This window comes from Oryctolagus cuniculus, chromosome 16 (genome assembly GCF_964237555.1).
Source record: "Oryctolagus cuniculus chromosome 16, mOryCun1.1, whole genome shotgun sequence".
NCBI classification, from domain to species: domain Eukaryota; kingdom Metazoa; phylum Chordata; class Mammalia; order Lagomorpha; family Leporidae; genus Oryctolagus; species Oryctolagus cuniculus.
In genome coordinates, this window is record NC_091447.1 from 37250220 (window position 1) to 37271489 (window position 21270).

Here is a 21270-nt window from a genome sequence, read left to right on the forward strand (position 1 = left end):
CTGTGGCTGCGTGGCCAGAGGCTGGGGGCGCTGCGGGCCGCCAGACCTTCAGCGCGCCACCGTCCGGAGGACTGTGCGACCTTGGGCTTCGGACTCCTGTTCGTGGGTTGGGTAGAGTGGGCGGGTGATGGGGAGGGGTGTAGGGAGGATGCTTCAAGCTGTGACCACTCTTGGGACTGACACCTTCCACGCAGCAAACATCCCTCGACCCCTCGACAGTATTCCCTCTTGCGGTTCTCTGTCTCTTTCTCAACCTCTCTCTTTCAGTTTGCACCTGTCAGTCTATCTATCCTCTACTTATCCACCACTCATCCATCTACCTATTTGCCTACGGTCTATCTCCTGTCCTTTCTCATTCTTGTGGTCCCTGTCTGAACCTCAGCTTCTCTCTGCTGATCTCTGCCTCTGTAGTTCTCCCTCTGAATATCTGGCTATCAGTCTCTGGGTCTTTGTGTCTCTACTCCGCCTCCCCCACCCCACCACCTCCCTTAATCTCTATTCTTTTCTTCTCCGCTTCACTCTCTCCAGTGCACAGCCACAGCCTCACCAGTATCCGGTGAGATCCAGGACTAGGCCACTCCGGTTGAAGGGAGGTTTCAAGAGACTATTGGAAGTAGCTGAAGTCAGACCACAAGCCCCAGCGCGGCTGAGAGCATTTCTCATCCTCCAGGCGGTTGGTGACTTCTCCAAGTCTACCTCTCACCAAAGCTTGGCCTGCAGTGGTACATACTGCAAGATGGCATTTCAATATTAGTTTGTTAAGAATTGAGTTAAAATTTAACCTCAGAGCCTGTGTTGAGACATCAAAAGAAATCATGGTGTTTTTTTTTTGTTTGTTGTTTTGTTTTTGTTTTTGTTTTTGTGTGTGTGTGTGTGTGTGTGCATCTGGGGATGTCCTTTCCTTGAGTGTGGCTCTGCAAATGTCACCCTAGCCTGTCTGGGCCCTGATACATTTTAACTCTGGACAAGAGGTCCCAGAGTGACCACAGGCAGGGGGAACCACAGACTACCTCCCAAACCCAGTGAAGACAACCAGCAGAAACCCTGTCTGGTGGAGCAGATGAAAGAGCAGCTCCACTAACACCTTTACCTGGCATCAGATCTCCAAGAGCCCCTAAGTCAGATCCCCACCTAAGCCACACCTGCCTCAATTTGAGGCCTGCTCTCTGCCTTCCAGCTAAAAACAGCTCCTTAAAGATCTCACTTGTCTAATCTCCAAAGTTTTACTCTGTCATTGTGATTTCTGGGATTCACAGGGCATGGGCAGAGTAAGGCTGTGAAACACATCTTCTAACCAGAACTCTTAAGAACGCACTTCAGAAAAACCACACATGTATCTGTAGCATGGTTGCAACTCTGTCTTGGACATTTTCACTCACCAGGCTTTTGAGTCTTATGAAGTCTAATGGAAAGAACTTGAACCTCTTTGGCACCATGTCTGAGGAGGAAGGGTCAATGGAAGGCAGTGAAAGTTGTGCTTTTTTTTTCTGTCCCCAAAGATTCAGGAAGCCATTCTCAAATTTTTCCCCACATACACATGAGCTCCAGGCCTTCCTAGACTGGAGTATGGAGCCAGAGTGCCTCTATTTGGATGCCTAAGTACATTGCTGTCAGAGCTGAACCTCTCTGTCTGACCTTTGGGAAAATGAGAATCAGGTCAGCTTTGGGATACGTCAAGTTCTTTTCTAAATCTTACTTCAAAAAACACTCTGCCTCTAGTGCCATTTAGCCTTAAAAAATTACTGCTTGTGAACTAGAAGGATGATCAGGGACCTTAAAATCTCCGTCTGAATGGGACTGATTATTTAAGAAAAGCACCACAGGCACCCAGTTATGGGAAGTGGGTCTGACACTTTGTTCTATGATGCAGGATTCCAAAGAGCTTTTTATGTTAATGACCTGAGACCTTCTGTTAAGACATTCAACTCCTAGGAGACCCTTGGACAGGGATATAAAATGAAAGTAGATTGCCATCTTTTGTATCTGCACAAGACTCTTCATTCCCTACAGTACACAATCAGAGAAGGACAGTTAACCACCAAATAACACTGGAAAATGTATCATTGTTTCAGCTAAACCTCTCCAATTTTTTTTTCCTTTTTGACAGGCAGAGTGGACAGTGAGAGATAGAGACAGAGAGAAAGGTCTTCCTTTGCCGTTGGTTCACCCTCCAATGGCCGCTGCGGCCAGCGCGCTGCGGCCAGCACACCGCGCTGATCCAATGGCAGGAGCCAGGTACTTCTCCTGGTCTCCCATGGGGTGCAGGGCCCAAGCACTTGGGCCATCCTCCACTGCACTCCCTGGCCACAGCAGAGAGCTGATCTGGAAGAGGGGCAACCAGGACAGAATCCGGCGCCCCGACCGGGACTAGAACCCGGTGTGCCAGCGCCGCAAGGCGGAGGATTAGCCTACTGAGCCGTGGCGCCGGCTAAACCTCTCCAATTTTAATGACATGATGCTGGTGGGGGAAAGGACAATGTTGGCTCATTTACCTGATTTCCTATGATTTGCTTTAAAATGAATTCAAAGCAATAAGAGCATAGCTTTCACACTTTCTGCTGTTTAAAGTAGAACCCTACCGCAAACGCACTCTTAGAATACAGAACATCGACAATCAGCTTCCCTGGGATAGAACAAAAGTGTGATTTGCTGTCAGGGGTATAGCGTTTGTGCCAATTTTTTCAGACCTTACTCATGATGCGAATCTTTTCAGAAGTCACCCTCTTGCTAAATTTTGGGTGCATTGCAACTTAATGTCCATACAAAATTCACATGAATTATCACCACTGTAAAACATCTCTCCCATCCGGTTTTCCCCAGATATGTCTGGTCCAACCTGAAGTGAACAATATGAAACAGTAGTATATATTAATATCCAAAAATATAAATATCTTCTTAAAGAGTTGAAGTAGGCTGAACTCAAAAAGAAATAGTGATATTAAACAACTTTTATGATAATTAAAATCAGAAGAAATTAAAATTAGGATTGATTTGAAATATACTGATACTTCTGTTAAATGTAATTCTGCTTTGGTTGATTTGACTTGATGCATTTATCTGATTTTTCATTTTTTGGCTGTGGAGATAGAGGGTGGGAGTTGATGCTTTGGATTTTCTTGGGACTGGGGAAAAGAAAGAAAAGGATTAACTCTGAGTTCTACCAAGCTCCACTCTAAAATGAGGCTATCTTAAACACATGAATGTCATCATATGTTAACAAAAGTCTAAGAAGGGACAGAACTTTTGTTATGAAGCACTCAGTATGGTCTTGCTCAAGCTTCAGGCCAAATTGAATCTCTGTGCATGCACATATGTTTTTCCTCATAGTCCCCCAAAATGTGTAAACTTTGATCTTAGTATAACCTGATAGTTGCCTGTTGTATCATCTTGGACAAGGGCCTGGAGATTCCCCTAGTCTCAGCTCCATCCATTATATAGTAGGAAAATAAGACAAGATGATTTTTTTAACTTTTATTTAATAAATATGTTTCCAAAGTACAGCTTATGGATTACAATGTCTTTCACCTCCCCATAACTTCCCTCCCACCTGCAACCCTCACATCTGCTGCTCCCTCTCCCATTCCATTCACATCAAGATTCATTTTCAATTATCTTCATATACAGAAGATCAATTTAGTATATATTAAGTAAAGATTTCAACAGTTTTCACCCACGCAGAAACACAAAGTGCAAAGTACTGTTTGAGTACTAGTTATAGCATTAATTCACATTGAACAACACATTAAGGACAGAGATCCTACATGGGGAGTAAGTGCACAGTGACTCCTGTTGTTGACTTAACAACTGACACTCTTGTTTATGGCGTCAGTAATCTCCCTAGGCTCTTGTCATGAGTTGCCAAGGCTATGGAAGCCTTTTGAGTTCACCGACTTCGATCTTATTTAGACAAGGAAATAGTCAAAGTGGAAGTTCTCTCTTCCCTTCAGAGAAAGGTACCTCCTTCTTTGATGGCCCATTCTTTCCAATGGGATCTCACTCACAGAGATCTTTCATTTAGGTTTTTTTTTTCTTTTTTGCCAGAGTGTCTTGGCTTTCCATGCCTAAAATACTCTCATGGGCTCTTCAGCCATATCCAAATGCCTTAAGGGCTGATTCTGAGGCCAGAGTGCTGTTTAGGACATCTGCCATTCTATGAGTCTGTTGTGTAAGACTAGATGATTTTTAAAGTGACTTCCACTTATAAAATTTTATTCTATTTCATGTGAAGACATTCCTGATTTTAAAAACTTTCCTACTTCATGAAAAACAATTGTATGCTGCATTTTGATTTTCAAAGATAGAAACAATTTAAAAGAAGTCATTCAGTTGGTGTCTTTCAAAGATTTTAAGTCAATTGTGCTTGTGGGTGTGAGCTGAAATTTTTGTCTATTTCTTCCCTACCCCACCCACATAACCTTTCTTCTAGGTCAAGGGTTGATTCTATTGTATTAATCATATCATTTTTTCACATAACTTGTTCTGCACATGTTTTTAGTGTCATTGATTTATGAGAATCTGTACTCAGAGTGGCATCCTTATTATACTTATGAATATTTGTTACAAGAGATCCAAAGCTATTTCCAGTACTTTTGCAAAATTCTTAAATGTCACTCAGGACAAGAAAGAAGCTCCTGGCATTTCCACACTCAGGATATTTTGCTAGCAGAAGGAAGGACTATTTGCAATGTGATTTTTACCAGCCTATAGTATTTGGTATTTGAATGTAGTAGAACTTGGTTAATAACTTGAGGCATGTGTGCTAAATTACCGTTACAAGAATGCTTTAATAACAAGATCACTGGACTAAAGAGAAAAAATAGCCGTCAAGCTCTGGAATAAGAAAAGTTAAAGGGAATCAAAAAGCTTTATGTGGAAGGCATTTTCGTTTTTAGAAGTAATTTATATGCTCAGTCTTTGTATCCATATTTCATTTATTCTGTTAGGTGAAGACAGAAGGTTCTCAAAGGTAGGGTAGTTTTAATTATGCTCACAAACTTTAAAAAGAGAATGAACACAATAAGAGAAATTAAAGAAAGCCATAGTTAAATGGCAGTTGAAGATAAAAGGTGGAAAGATTGGGGTCATTGCCCCAAAATCATAATTAAAATTTTTAAAAATATTGTGACTGACCGGCGCTGTGGCTCACTAGGCTAATCCTCCACCTTGCGGCGCCGGCACACCGGGTTCTAGTCCCGGTCGGGGCACCGGATTCTGTCCCGGTTACCTCTCTTCCAGATCAGCTCTCTGCTGTGGCCAGGGAGTGCAGTGGAGGATGGCCCAAGTGCTTGGGCCCTGCACCCCATGGGAGACCAGGAGAAGTACCTGGCTCCTGCCATTGGATCAGCGCAGTGCGCTGGCCGCAGCGTGCCGGCCGCGGCGGCCACTGGAGGGTGAACCAACGGCAAAGGAAGACCTTTCTCTCTGTCTCTCTGTCTCTCTCACTGTCCACTCTGCCTGTCAAAAAAAAATATTGTGACTAAGCACCTTTGCATTATAATCTAATTACAGAAATTCTTCATGGTGGTCCCTCCAGAGATTATTAATTGACAGTTCCCTAAAGCAGAATCATTAAAGACAAAGAACTTGATAACCAATATTCTGTTAACAAAGCAAAATACAGTATCTGCTTTCAGGCAGAAAGAATACTGAGACTCTTACCACACAGAGATGGAAGAAATTATGAGGACAAAGGCTACAAGCTCTGTGATTACCTAAAGCTGAAAAGTCTGCAAATGCATATTTCATATCCATAATATAATGTACCTAGATATTTTGAAATATGGATGTATTTCCACCTTTTATCTTGATTTTGCATTATGAAAACAAACTGTAAAACAAGATAATTTATACAGTCAGGGAACAAAAGACTTCTTCAACCCAAATATCATAGGGATAAGAATTTTGGTTCAGAAACCTTTTAAGCAAAAGATATCACGAACACGATAACCCTCTCAATTTCTCTTTTTAACACCAAATTAATGAAAACAACTCTACTGGAATTTTATCATAATTAACTTGAATGATCATACCATAAAAATCACATATTATACTTTTCTACTTTTTCCAGTTCCAATAATAAAATACTTTTGATAAAGTTCAAGGTAAAATAAGCTAACATCAAATTTTGTATTAAATGGATGGTTCATTTATATAGTTCCACAGTATTCAATAGGGTAACTTCTACCATTTACCAGGTGCCAGCACATGCAAGACACTCATCTCTAGTGAGTTGTTGAGCATCAGTCTGCAATGTCATTTTGAAAGGAAACCTCTCAGGTTAGGCAGGAAGTACTTCACACTCCACATCCATCGAGACTGACTTAAAGCAAGTATGAGAATTATTGGACTATTAATGCACATTCCCTCTCTCTTGTAACTGTCTCCCCTGTTTGGTTTCAGAGCCACCTTCCTTTCTCCAAGGTTTTCAACTCACCCTCCAAACACTCTTTCTCAGATTATCCATGCACTCATCTTTGTACATGAAACTTTGGTGCTCTGCAGGGCTCTGCAAATAGTTCATTCTGACTCTTTTCACTCTGACTAGGCAATTTGTCTAGGCCCATAGTTCTAACAGTAATTATAAGCACCCAAAGATCAGTAAGCTAATAAGTTCCAATTCTGATATTTTCCTTGGTGCACGTATTCAGCTTCTTGCATTCATTCAATTGCATTCATTCAGTTGCTTTACTAAGAGTCCTCATGGTGAAATGGGAAAGTACAGTTCCCATAGATACAGTCAGTCTTGACTTTTTTTCTTTTCTTTTATTCCCTTTTCTTTTTTAAAAAAACTTTTATTTAATGAATATAAATTTCCGAAGTACAGCTTATGGATTACAATGGCTTCCCCCTCATAACGTCCCTCCCACCTGCAACCCTCCCCTTTCCTACTCCCTCTCCCCTTCCATTCACATCAAGATTCATTTTCGATTCTCTTTATATACAGAAGATCAGTTTACCATACATTAAGTAAAGATTTCAACAGTTTGCCCCCACACAGAAACATAAAGTGAAAAATACTGTTTGAGTACTAGATATAGCATTAAATCACAATGTACAGCACACTAAGGACAGAGTAAGTGCACAGTGACTCCTGTTGTTGACTTTACCAATTGACACTCTTGTTTATGGCATCAGTAATCACCCTAGGCTCTTGTCATGAGTTGCCAAGGCTATGGAAGCCCCCTGAGTTCACCAACTCTGATCATATTTAGACAAGGCCATGGTCAAAGTGGAAGTTCTCTCCTCCCTTCAGAGAAAGGTACCTCCTTCTTTGATGACCCGTTCTTTCCACTGGGATCTCACTCGCGGAGATCTTTCATTTAGTTTTTTTTTTTTTTTTTTTCCCAGAGTGTCTCAGCTTTCCATGCCTGAAATACTCTCATGGGCTTTTCAGCCAGATCCACATGCCTTAAGGGCTGATTCTGAGGCCAGAGTGCTGTTTAGGACATCTGCCATTCAATGGGTCTGCTGTGTATCTCACTTCCCATGTTGGATTTTTCTTCTTTCTTTCTCTCTCTCTCACTCTTTCTCCTTCCTTCCTTCCTCCCTCTTCTCCCTACCTTGATTTTCCTCCCTTACTCCCCTTTTCCCTCTCTTCCATTCTTCCTTCCCTTATTTATTCCTTTTATTCCTAACCAGAGCCTCCCAAAGACAGTGTCTTCCATCTGACACTCTAGCTACAAGGACAATCACATACAGGAGGTAGAAACCACACCCTTCAGTGCGGAACCTGAAACAAGAAAATCCATGAAGCAAACCAAAGGTTGGCCCTGATGCTGGAGCAAAGCTCCCAAGCAGGCTTCCCTGCTGTCCTACGGAGCCACAACAAGTGAGAAGTCAAAAGTCTGTTGTTTCAGGGTCATGAACTAGGTGGGTGTTTATTTCACAGCATTATCACAGCCCAAGCTAACTACAATAACACCACTATAACACTGGAAAACACAAGTGTCATATTCCCTTATTTCTTCTTTTTCCTCCTCCACATGAAATAATAAATTGCCGACACTCTCACGTTTGCAGCTAATTGTCTTCCAGTCTCTGCTACCACTACTGCCCAAGTCATATCATCAGTTACATGCTCTGTGACAATTACCTTTTCACTGTGTTTCCTATTCTTCAGCTTCTACCTCCATAAATTTGCCTTCCTCACATTCACCTGATTGATAAAATTAAAACTAAAATATGCCCACATCTTGCATGGCTTTAAACCTCTTCATCAACTTCCCCTAGCCTTCCAGATCATGTCTGCAATAAGATCCTTTCTGAGCTGGTCTCAGTTCACACTTGTGTCTTCATCTCCTGTCATCTGGCTCTTCCTCCGTGACACACTTCACACTCTTCATGTGCAAGATCCTAACATACCACTGTATTTCTCAACTTGAAGCCTCTGTACTTTCTTTCCCTTGCTCTGACTCCCATTAACTCAACCTCTAGATGAGCTTCTAGGCTTCCGCAGATCACCTCCCATCCTCCCCATTTTTCTAAGGGATCTGTGCACTAAAACACATTATTTAGTCTTCCACTCCATATTGTTTATACATTTGTCTTCTCAACTGGACTGTGACTTTCAGGTCTGCACTTCCAGTCTTACTTTGAACTATGTTGATCTGAATGTTCAGTTACACTTGGAAAGCTCAATATCTGGAAAACAGCCTAGTGTACCTCTTGCAACAGAGCATATTCGAGATGCATTGCTCAGATAGTAACGTCAGAGAACATTTTCAGGCAAGCCTCATCCCAATGAAATCAGCAAAAGTATTAGAGGATAATATTAACAGCACAAGTTCCCTCACCATAAACACCCTCAGAGACTCTTCTGAGAATCAGAAGCTGAATGGGAAATTTGGTCTGAATAGATTACTCAGTGGCTGACCCAATAACCCCCTCATGTCCAAGACTAAGTGTGCAGAGGTACCAAAAAGGCCCTGGATGTTCCTAAATTCTAGCTTCACTCTGCATTTGTGCACCCCAAATTCCATCTCATGTTTTAGTTACTTCAGACTTAATATCTTACCCAAAGGCTTAATTACAACTAGATCTGCCCTCTTCATATCTGCCTCCAGGACCAAGTGAAAAAGGGAATGGAGGTACAGTGAAGAGAATTAAAGAAATCCTAGTGAGGGGCTGGGGTGGTGTCATAGTGAGGTAAAATATGCTCCTTTGCCTTACCAGCATCACATATCAGAGCCCTAGTTCACATACCCACTGCTCTACGTCTGGGCCATCCCTCGGCTAAAACACTTGAAAAGGTAGTGGAACATGATCCAAATACCTAGTCTCCTACCACCCAGTGTGGAAGATCAGGATGGAGTTACTGGCTCCTGGCTTTTGCCTAGTGCAGCCCTGGCCATTTGTGGCCATTTAGAGAGTGAATCAATGGATTTAAGATCTCTCTCTCTCTCTCTCTCTCTGTGTGTGTGTGTGTGTGTGTGTGTCTCCCTCCTCCCCCATCACTTTACCTTCCAATAAATAAAAGATAAATAAGTCTTAGTAAAAAAAGAAATCCCAGTAATCACCATTATCTTAACTACACTAACCCTGGATCTAGGAAATGGGGTTAACCATACCCACAGAAAAAATTGTACACTGGATCTCAATATTCCTGGGCTTTTGAGTGAAGTTTTTTGGCAAAAGGAGAATTGTGAAGTCTTTGGTCAGAAAAGAACCTTCTTCCTATTGCAGCTAATCTTCTGATATGATAGACACCAGTAGATCCTGCTTCCTAGTCTCAGTCATTTCCATCATTCCATTGACAAGAGTCTACTTCCTTTTTTTTTTTTTAGAATTTTTTTTCTTTTTATTTATTTATTTATTTTTTACAGGCAGAGTGGACACTGAGAGAGAGAGACAGAGAGAGAGAGAGACAGAGAGAAAGGTCTTCCTTTGCCGTTGGTTCACCCTCCAATGGCCGCCACGGCCAGCGCGCTGCAGCCGGTGCACCGTGCTGATCCTATGGCAGGAGCCAGGTACTTATCCTGGTCTCCCAAGGGGTGCAGGGCCCAAGTACTTGGGCCATCCTCCACTGCACTCCCAGGCCACTGCAGAGAGCTGGCCTGGAAAAGGGGCAACCGGGACAGAATCCGGCGCCCCGACCGGAACTAGAACCCGGTGTGCCCGCGCCGCAAGGTGGAGGATTAGCCTAGTAAGCCGCAGCGCCAACCTTTGACAAGAGTCTAAAGTGACCTAAACTTTTAACTGTATTTTTATCCTAGATTATGTGGCACCAATAATGAAGTCCACAAAACCATCCATTCAAGTTTCTTTCCCACCTCTAGCAGTTATTTTTTTCCTGTTATGGCACTTCCTACTAACTACTCCTACACTGAAACTTGTCTTCTTTCCAGTCCTCTTGTTTGATCTAAAGTACAATCTAGTATCTGTCTTCCAGAGGTCATCTTCACTCAAATGTTCTCCTGTTATCTGATACAATGTTCAAAAGTGAACTCATCAATAGCCCCTCATACACTCTCAGATACCCTCACTCCTATACACAGTTCCTCAAATTTCATTAATGGCTTACAGATTTAATATACTTGTAGTCTGTGTACCTCAGAATCAGCTCTTGATATCTTTGTATATAGCTCACGCATCAGTTAGGCACATTGTCTTGTCAAGTCTTCTTCAGAACACCTCTTGCAGCCATCTCTTTACCATCATTGTAGATAAGATCTTTATCACGTCATAACTGGTCAGCCATCTCCCAAGTGTTTTCCCAAATTCTAACTAACTTTCCAACTCCTGTTAGTCTAACCACTATGAACACTAACCATAGTAGGGGCTGTTTTTATTCATCTTTGCACCGCCTGCCCTTAATATGATGCCTACCATATAGTAGAAACTCAATAAATGTTTGCCTGATGCACAGATCAATTCCTTATACCACTCCCACTTCTTAAACAACATATCAGTATTTGCCATGTTACTTTTTTGTGCACACGCGCGCGCACACACACACTCACAATAAGCCTTTAACTTTGCATGTCTAGACAGTTATTTTTAAGTATTTATACATTTTTCTCAAGAAATCATTTCTTCAAAAGTTCTCTCAGAAACATAGCAGGTAAAATAGAGAAACATGTTTTTCTGGTGGAACCCGGGGTATACCTACACCAGTAACTGTTTGCAATCCACTTCTTGTCTTCTCTCATCCCCAAGCAATCCAAGACCTAGTGACCAGCTAGAATACCCTAAAACAGTAGTTCTCAAACCTTATTTCACTTAATTTTCACCTGGAGGATAAATTAAAATGTTTATCACCAGGTCCTGTTTCTTTAATCACTATTAATTGGTCTGGGTTTTGACCCTTAAAAGCTTCCATGTCACAAGCATCCAGGTGATGCTGATGAAGACTATATTTTAAGAAACCCCACCCTAGAAGGTAACAGATTGGAATTTGAAGCTCTATCTTTTGGAATAACATCTCAAACCCTTGTGGCAGCAACAAATGTCTGTCAAATTCTGGTATTTGACCCATCCATCAAGATTGAGTAACAGGATTTTGGTCACTAGCTTGAGTTAATCATTCCACAATGTACACATGTATCATAACATTACACTGATAATTCCCGATAAATATATACAGTGATTATTTGTAAATTGGAAGTAAATTTGAATTTTTAAAAGATTTTAATTACCCAGTGCTCCCAAGAATATTTGCTTCAGCTTATTACTCTTTGATTCCCAGTCATATTAGTTTTGACCAAACTGTGAATTGTTTCTTATGCGGCTCCCCCTAATTGGAATTACCTTCTGCATTCATTTCTTTAAACTTCTCAAAGTCAACTGTTATTCAGTAGGTACATCAAAGTCTTCCTCCCTGAAGCTTCTCTAATCTACCCACTCACCCACCTATCCACCCGTCCAATACAAGCGTATTGAGAAAGCAGTGGTCCTAAGTACTGTGGATATGGGAATGAATAAGTAGACACAAACTCTTGTCCTCAAGGAATGTACAACCTAGGACAGGAAGACTGATAATAAAAAAAATACAAGTTAAGATGTATAGTAAGCTAGATTGTACTGGGCTCTTTGGATTAAAAAAAATAAGAAAGGAAGAAAGAATGACAGCAATGAAAATGCAATGGCAAATTTAGATGAAACAATTGAGAAGGTGACAACTGAGTGAAGATGGAAGGCAGTGGCTATTGTGAGTGAAATATTTTTAGGTAGAAGGAAGAGCAAGTGAGAAAAGCTGAGATAGGAATGCACTGGTGCATTTGAGGGACAGCAAGAATGCCAAAGTGCCTGTGGAGGAGCAGGTCACAAAGAGGTGGCAAAGGATGACAGAGGAGACAGACTGAGTCACATCTGAAGGACTTAGCTTTCTACGTCTTTGCAGTATGCCTTTATGTTGAGCAGAGACATGGTGAGCCCTGACTCATACTGTAGCACAATTATGGTGACCACATCAGGAACCACCTCAGAGGGGCAAGCGCAGCAGCAGGAAGAAAACTGAGGAGGTTACTGCCATAATCTAAACAAGAGGCAGTGGTGAGTTGGTGACTTGGATTGCAGGAGAGGTGGTGGGCAGTGAGCAAATTCTGGACATATTTTGAAGGAAAAGATACATCCATCGCTGATCGGTGGAATGTGGAATGTGAGCAACACTGTTGTCTCTGAAGTTTTCATCCCCACATGCCTGACAGGACGGAGTTATACCCATATGAGGAGGACTGAGGAAGAGAAGGATGGACAGAGGAAGAAGAGAAATTAGCAACTCAGCTTGACACACATTCAATTAGAGATGTGCATTAGATATCCACGTGAAGATGCTGAGTATAGTGAGTGAGGTTCAGGAGAAGTATCTGGACTGTAAATACAGATTTGGATGTTTTCAGTGAATAGACAGTTATCAACTTATAGTTGATATTTAAAGACATCAGATCAACAAAGGAATCTATATAGATCAAGAAGAGACTCTGGAACACTTCAGTGTTAAAATATTGGGTGAGGAGCCAGCACTGTGGCTTAGTGGGTAAAGTGGCCACCTACAGTGCTGGCATCCCATATGGGCACTGGTTTGAGACCCAGCTGCTCCACTTCTGATCCAGCTCTCTGCTATGGCTTGGAAAAGCAGTGGAAAATGGCCCAAGTCCTTGGGCCCCTGCACCTGCTTGAGAGACCCAGAAGAAGATCCTGGCTCCTGGCTCCTGGCTCCTGGCTCCTGGCTCCTGGCTCCTGGCTCCTGGCTTTGGATCAGTGCAGCTCTGGCCATTGCAGCTATCTGTGGAGTGAACCAGTGGATGGAAGATCACTGCCCCCCCCCCCCCCGCCTCTCTGTAACTTTGCCTTTCAAATAAATAAATAAATCTTTTAAAAAATATATCAGGTGAATATCCAGGAAAGGAGACTGAAAATGAAACCACACTGTTGTAGAAGGAGGTCAAGGAAGCGGAATAAGCAGCTGAGTCAAACGCTTTGATAATCCAGGTGCAACTGAAAATGACCACTGAATTTAGAAATATGGAAGACTGGTGACCTGACCTTGACTTCATCTACCCTCTTGCAGTTTCAGGGGGATAGATTAGGGGGGAGCTTGAATGCAGAAGATTCAAGAGAAAAAAAAAAGTATATAAGGAGAGGGTGTGCATGGCTAGGGAATATGGAGCACTCTTTGAAGATGTTCATTTATCCCTCTTAATTCCTTCTCCCTGAGATTCTACACCAGCTAGGGACAGACTGCTTCTTTAGGTATTTTATCATATTTCACCTTCAATGATACTTTTTTTAAAAAGATTTATTTGTGATTTATTTGAAAGGCAGAGTTACAGAGAGAAAGGGGGAGAAATAGAGAGAAAGAAAGAGGTCTTCCATCGGCTGGTTCACTCCCCAAATGGTTGCAACAGTCAGGGTTGGGCCAGGCTGACTCCAGGAGCCAGGAGCTTCTTTTAGGTCTCCCATGTGGGTGCAGGGGCCCAAGGACTTGTGCCATCTTCTGCTGCTTCCCCAGGAGCATTAGCAGGGAGCTGGATCAGAAGTAGAGCCACCAGGACTGGAATTGGCCCTCAATCAGGATGTAAGCATTGCAGGCACCACAACACTGGCCCCCTTCAACGATACTTAATTCTTCACTATGTTTATATCTTCTTTCCAATTAAATTGAATACTCATAGAGGAAAGAATCAATGTCTCCTTTTACATCTGCACCACAACATCAATACTTGGCATGATTCTGTGCCCATAACAAGTATTTAAAAACACATAATGAAGTGAATAAATATTTTTCTAGAGGCTTTCTCTGCCCCCTTTTCCAGCTGTTCTACACCTTTTATTAAACTTCAAGATTAATTTGACTTTTAAGGAGTTTCATAGAGTGACTCTACCCAGATTGTGTCATTTAGAACATTCTTATCTAGCCCTCTGCTTCTGTCAGGATACTTACTTAGCATTTCTGGAAAAAGGAGCTGATAATTTTTCTTGTCATTTTCATTATGATATTATCCTTGTCTGGAAATTCCTCCTTTAATCCTAAGGTCTCTTAGATTAGAAACTAACCATAGAAGAGTCCTAATATCATCTTTTGTCTTTTTGCTTTAATATATGTATATACACTATCTACCTTTCAGGTCTTACTTCTTATGTTATCTATTGAACACAACCATTATAAATTTACATATGTTGCACTCAAAAATAAATCTTAGAAAGCTTAGAATTTTTGGCTTTCTATTTATTCTGTCAACCAACTTTCAGAATGAATTACAAGTGAAATGCTGAAAAATATCACTATATATAAAGTCATTCATTTAAAGATAAATACATGATAGTATGAATAAAAATGATGGATAGTTGAACAGATGGATGGGTGGGTAGAAGAATGGTTGAAAAGAGATTTCCAATGTACAGTTATTTCATACATCACTCATTACACTACATATTCCACACACAATCCATAGTTGGATGGTGGCATACATATTATAGGTGATGAAATAACCTTAGAGAGGTTAACATGGCTCAAATTATTCCAAAACACTAGAATTGTAGTTCTACAAGTGTATTGTTTTTCTCTTTAATAACAAGTGAACTTCTAATCTCACAATTGGCTTGACCATTTAACTCAACAAAATATCAGCACTACAAAGTGCATTCTTCATTTCTTAACATTTTATTTATTTATTTTCATTTTTTTGAAAGGCAAAGAGACTGAGAAAGAGACAGACAGAAATCTTCCATCCAGTGGTTCACTCCCCCCAAATAATCACCACCACAGCCAGATTTGGGCTATGCAAAAGCCAGGAGCCTGGACCTCATCCAGGTCTCCCACCTGTGTGGCATCTTTCAGATTTTTGTTTTTATCTTAAGAGTATATAATAGGGGCTAGCATTGTAGCGTGCTGGGTAAAGCTGCCACCTGTAGTGCTGGCAACCCATATGGGCACCAGTTAAAGTCCCAGCTGCTCCACTTCCAATCCAGCTCTCTGCTATGGCTTGGAAAAGCAGTGGAAGATGGCCCAAGTGCTTGGGCCCCTGCACCCATGTTGGAGACCCAGAAGAGGCTCCTGGTTCCTGGCTTCAGATCAGCACAGCTCCAGCCATTGTGGCTATTTGGGGAGTGAACCAATGGATAGAAGACCTCTCTCTCTCTCTCTCTCTCTCTCTCTCTCTCTCTGCCTCTCTATAACTCTGCCTTCAAAAAAATAAATAAACCTTTAAAAAAAGAGTATATAATAGAGAATGATTTTTAAGCAAGTGCTTTCTCAAGCTTATTTGAACTCTGTAACTCAGATATATGCAGGAAGATGTTCTATTTTTCCCTCAGCATGGGAACATTTGTGAAAGTTGAAAGCTTTCTGAACCCTCTTAGGTCACTGGGGCACCATTAGAGATCCCAGTGAATAATTTACAGTCTCCCAACATGATTGACTCCTTCAAGGTTAGCAACAAAAGTCTAGCAACCTTATTTGTTTTCTTTTGGGCCATGAACTCCAGGGTGAAAAAAACTAGCAAAAGGGCAAGCATTTGAAGCAGTAGTTAAAACACAGCATGGGACACCCACACCCCATACTGGAGCACCCCCGTTTCTCGTGCAGTGTCCTGATAATGCACACCCTGGGAAACAGTGGTGGTGACTCAAGTACTTGGGAGTGGGAGACTCAAATTAAATTCCAGGCTCCTGGCTTCAGCCTGGCCCCAGCTGTTGTAGGCATTTGAGGAGTGAACCAGCAGATGGAAGATTTTTCTTTCTCTTTCTCTCTCTCTCTGCCTTTCAAATAAAATGGAAATAAATAATTTTTTAAAACTAACAAAGAAAAACCATGTGGTAATATAAGATGTTATAATGGAAATGTATTCTCTAATACAGAGACCAACTAATTACGGCAGCTAAGCACTTCACTTGGCATCCCAACAGCCCAGCCAGAGTAATCATAGCTTATTCCTTATACCCTAAAACCATCTGTCTGAAAACTTGAAGTTGCACTGAAATCTTAAAATTATCATAGATAAAATAATATAAGGTCAGAAAAAGATTAACTTAGCTTTAATAGTACAGTAATAATAAAATCTCCTATTTTATAGATCACTAAATACTTTTTATTTTCATGGTAAATTATAAATCTGCAATGAGGATGTTTGGGATTTTAGCTTCATTAATTCAAAATAAGATGAACTGTATTAGACATGCTAATTTTGTGAAAATGATATTGCTATTGACTAAGACACTAAGATATTATTGTATCTTTGTAATTTGCTATTATTGTAGCTTTGTAATTTTTATAGTTTGAATCTCCAGTTTACTATTTCTACCTTGTGTCTCAGAGTGCAGAATTAATGAATGAGACAGAACCTTTCCTGATTCTACAGAGGAATTTGCTAAATAAGCTGATGGAAAACTAAGCCTATACTTTCCTTTATCATTTTTAAAAGGAGAACAGTATCAACAGTAATAATTAACCCTGCACACTATGTCCTTCTCTCTTTTCTTTTCTTTTTTACAAAACCTTAATTAGGTTCCAAGAAGCAGGTATCTTCCTGTGAAAATGGGCAAAAACAGCCCTCAATGAAATGGTTGTGAAATAGATTTTCCCATTGAGGAGTAAAGATGAGACAGGAAAAGCTCTGCTCGTGCCGCAGCCATTTTTCATTCTCTTTTACAACGTGAGCAAGTGGAGGATGAAGGAACAGCCTTCACCTCCATCACATGCTCTACTGTGCTCCAAGATTGACGGTGACCCTTTAAATTAAAAGAAAGGAAAACCACAAAATCAGGAAATTGTCGGTCAGAGGAGAGGTGACCCTCACGTGTATCTTCCTGAGGATGAGTCGCAATGAGCTGATGACTGTTAACCAAACGAACACCATGACTTCCAGGACCAACAGAATTGGAAAATAAGAGCATCCAAACAAAGAGATGTCGTTTCCCCAGCGTCATTTGTTTTGAAAAGTTATTGCCTAGTGAGCAGTGCATAAACTCTATTTCACTCATGAAGAAACCGCACTTGGATGTTTAGTGAGCAAAGCCACAGTCAGAAGGGAAAGAAATCTGATCATATGCATCTTTTTTAATGTAAAAATGCACACTCTTCTTGATTCTGACAATGATGTGATTTGTAAAGCGCCCTAAATGTGGTCAATTATTACGGTCCTCCAACGCCACCTAGTGTTAGACATATATAGCTGTAGCCTGGCTCACCTATTCAACCAACCAAAATTTCTAAATAAAAGGAAACAGGAAGACTTCAAAGCTTGATTTCAATATCTTGCAGCCAAGTTACTTTCCATTCTTTTATTTTAATGCTTTTAAATTGCTTAAGTGCTCTTTTCACTATCATTGAACTGAAAGTTATATGAATCTTTGAGTTCATCCCATTGATGAATGTCTAATTTGCCCTGGCAAGCTTATGCAATTATAACAGTGACTCTACTTTTGATAAAAAAAAGATAAGTGATTTCTTAATTATCTCACTTGGACATTTAAGATTGAATGATACACACATACAAGGCTGAGTCTACAGAAATAGCCAGAAAACATGGAAATAGGAGTGATTTGAATATCCTATGTTTGCAAACTGACAAACAGAATTGGGTGAATATACTCTCAGGCTCTTGTTGTCATAAATGTTGATCACGAAAGAAGCCTAAAGTAGGTGACAGCCATTCCCCTACAACCTTGTTACCAGATTATAATGAAAGCATTGTCAGACCAAATTATGCCACATATGTAGACATGTTAAAATAAATATTCAATAGTATGCAAGAAAAAACTGTTCTTAAAGTCAATTTTGTAAGCTTAATAAATTCTAAGTGCTGTACTTTTTAGTGCTCAAATAACTGGCCTTACATGGAAGACTCACTACAGGCAGAAGTGACAAACACCTGATGCAGAATTTTGTTACACTATCACCAATATCAGGCAGCCAGAAATATCCTGGCTGGACATGGGAGCATAAGGGATAATAAGTTAGCAACATGTCTATGAATAATTATGAATAATAAGACTTTCACGTACCTGAAAGTTTACTTCATTATTTCAGTAAATAATATTGTTTATAGCCCTTGCCTATATTGCTGCTGAACTATGGTCTTTTTGCTTTTAACTTAAACTCTTTATTTAGTGGAACATGAAGCCTTTAACTACAATGTAAATTAAAAATATGCTATCTCAAGAAGAAAGAAAAGCAAGCAAGCAAGAAAAAGGGAGGGTGGGAGATAAGTGTCATTATATTCTTAGAATTATATCTATGAACTACATTAAAGCTATTCTCCTTAAATTAAAATAAATAAAATTTTTAAAATATTCATAATAAAATAATTTTTAAAAGAAAAAATATTATTTAAAAAGTGTCAAATCTGTTGGTTACGTCAAGGCATGACACCAAGAAACATATGACCCTTGTTATTTCTGAACACGTATGAGAATAAGATGGTCTATATGTTCGCCCCCAGGAAGCAAGCTAGCATTCTCACTCTAGTTCACTCTTTCTCAGTTCCATCAATGTAATGCAACAAACCAGAAAAACATCTCTGCTTCTAAATAGAAGCATATGATTGGGTCAGATAAAGAGAACTGTCTATACGGAAATTGAATTGCAGTCTGGATCTTCCAAATCCAGATACACACCAGAGTAATAAAATAGCTCAGTCTGCTCATGGAAAAGCCAACCACTCTGTGCAACCCCAGCCTGGCAACAAAGGAGGAAGTGGAAAGCTCATCATTTCGGCCTGAATGAGTTTTTTCCCATTTCAAGACAAGTCAGTAAGTGGAGAAGAATCAGTGAAACTGCTTCAATTTCATCATTTACAAAAAATGTGAATGGGAGCAGAAATATAACAAGAAAAGTTATGATATCACCATGTACTCATTTTTCAAATAAGCATTTCCAAAAGGATATTTGGACTTTGCAAATTTTTGTACCAAATGAAGTTCATGGTGTTTTTATAGTATTAATGAAGTAGGCAGGCATACAGGTTAAAATTGATCAGATTTGTGAACTGGAAGACCACACCTTTGCCACACCCCTGTGTGATCTCATGCCCCTACCTGATGCCTTTGCCACGCCCCTGTGTGGCCTCATTCCCTACCTGGCCACACCGGGGTGCCCACCTGCCAGTCAGGTTAATTAACCACTCCCCTTTGGAGTGGGTTAAAAGCCTAGGGCACAGTGTACCTGTGCCCTGCTCTTCTTCCCTGGTGTCTTGCCAGGACAGGGCTTGCTGTAGCCATGCGCCTCCAGGGTGCATGGCCTTCAGGCCATGTGCTCTAAGCTTCCTGGCCTAGATGCTCATCCACTGGCTGGTTCCTGGTGCTTGGTATGAACTCCCATTCACTTCTCTCTCCTAAACAACGCTCTCACTCTCCTATGCATCTTTCTCACTAAATAAAAGCTTAAAACGTACCATGCTGCCTCGTTTATCTGTGCTGGCATTTAGAATTCTTCTCTAAATATTAGGCAAGAACCCTCTTGGGCTTATTAATATTGGGGATTTAGTAATAAGCCCGTGGTGAAATCGTAAGGCACCCCAAATTCCAGTAGCACATGTGGCACCCCAGATAGCATTTCTAGTGAACTTTAAGGGGCCACATTTCAGGGTAAATTTTAGGGGGTCTTTTCTGATTTCATTAATAAATTTATTTAAGAATATATTACTAAATACATCATTTTGTTTCAATACATAAGAGATACATCCAGGCTGAAATAGTCCTTTCCTTTAGTTTAAAAAGCAATCAATAAATTCATCTGAGGATACTACACAATATAGTATGACCTAACAAACTAAGGATTTAGAGTATTAAATATATACAGTGTTAAGCTGTAAAGTAAGCAAACATTCTTTCTCACAAACACCTATGTAAAAGGTCTGTTCATAATTTGTCACAACAGGTAATTGGCTCCTAGTGGATGCCAAGATCCCATAAAGCTCACATATGCCAAAATATTTCCCCATTCCCTCAGTGAAGTGCCATCTGTCCTTCTGTTGAACCTCAAATTCTCAACGTTAAAACCAGTTCTCTGAATGGGTTCTCAATGATAAATCCTACAGACTATCCGTGTGCTAAAATTGTATGCAAAATATTGTGAATTTGTACATATGTCCTTGTCTGGAAAGGCGATTCCATAGCTTTAATCGGATGTTCAAGGTGCCCTCGCTCTGATCCAAAAGAATCAATGAGCACTGGCAAGGACCTCACCCAGCCCCCTCATCTATCTTCTTATTATGGACTTGTCTGTCAAGAGCCAGCAAACCCCCCTTGACAGCACTTGGAGAATCTTTGAGGAAGCAGGACTTTTGCAGACAATGCACTGCCTTGCATGACCCCAGGCTGCAATGAGTCTGTTTGTCAGGCGTGGACCCTGGCCTTAGGCCACCCAGCACTGTACCCTGCTCTGCGATGGTCTGAGCCACCGTCATCCACTGTCTCCCTGTCTGCAGTAGCCGCCGCCTGATCTCGCCGCTCCTGCTGGGACTCTTCTTCACTCTGCTCTCCATGTAGCAGACAAAGCAATCTGTTCAGTATGAGTCATATCACTTGAGTCCTCTGCCCCAAATCCTCTATTTAGAGTGAAAGTGAAGTAGAATGGGGTGGAGGCAGGACACACAGCTCCCTTCTGCTCTCTTCTCTGCCCTTGTCTCCAGCACTCTCCTGCTTCTTTGAATTCTTTTCTCTTACCACACTGGCCTTTGCTGTTCCTCAAATCCAAGACTCTCTCTCCCAGAGACTGAGAGTCTGTAAAGTTCCCCCCGGAATGCACTTCTAATCCCCTGGATGGTCATTGCTTCAGTTCCTTCTAGCTCTACTCCCAGGTCACCATGGCAGAGAGCTACTCCCAGATCCTAC

At 41.0% G+C, this 21270-nt stretch overlaps 1 protein-coding gene across 3 annotated transcripts in view; it reads right to left on the reverse strand.

Annotated features, from left to right (window-relative positions):
• LOC103349464 (translation initiation factor IF-2) overlaps nucleotides 1–21270 on the reverse strand; it is a 782466-nt gene that overhangs the window by 625765 nt on the left and 135431 nt on the right. The gene's annotated exons all lie outside the window — the stretch shown is intronic.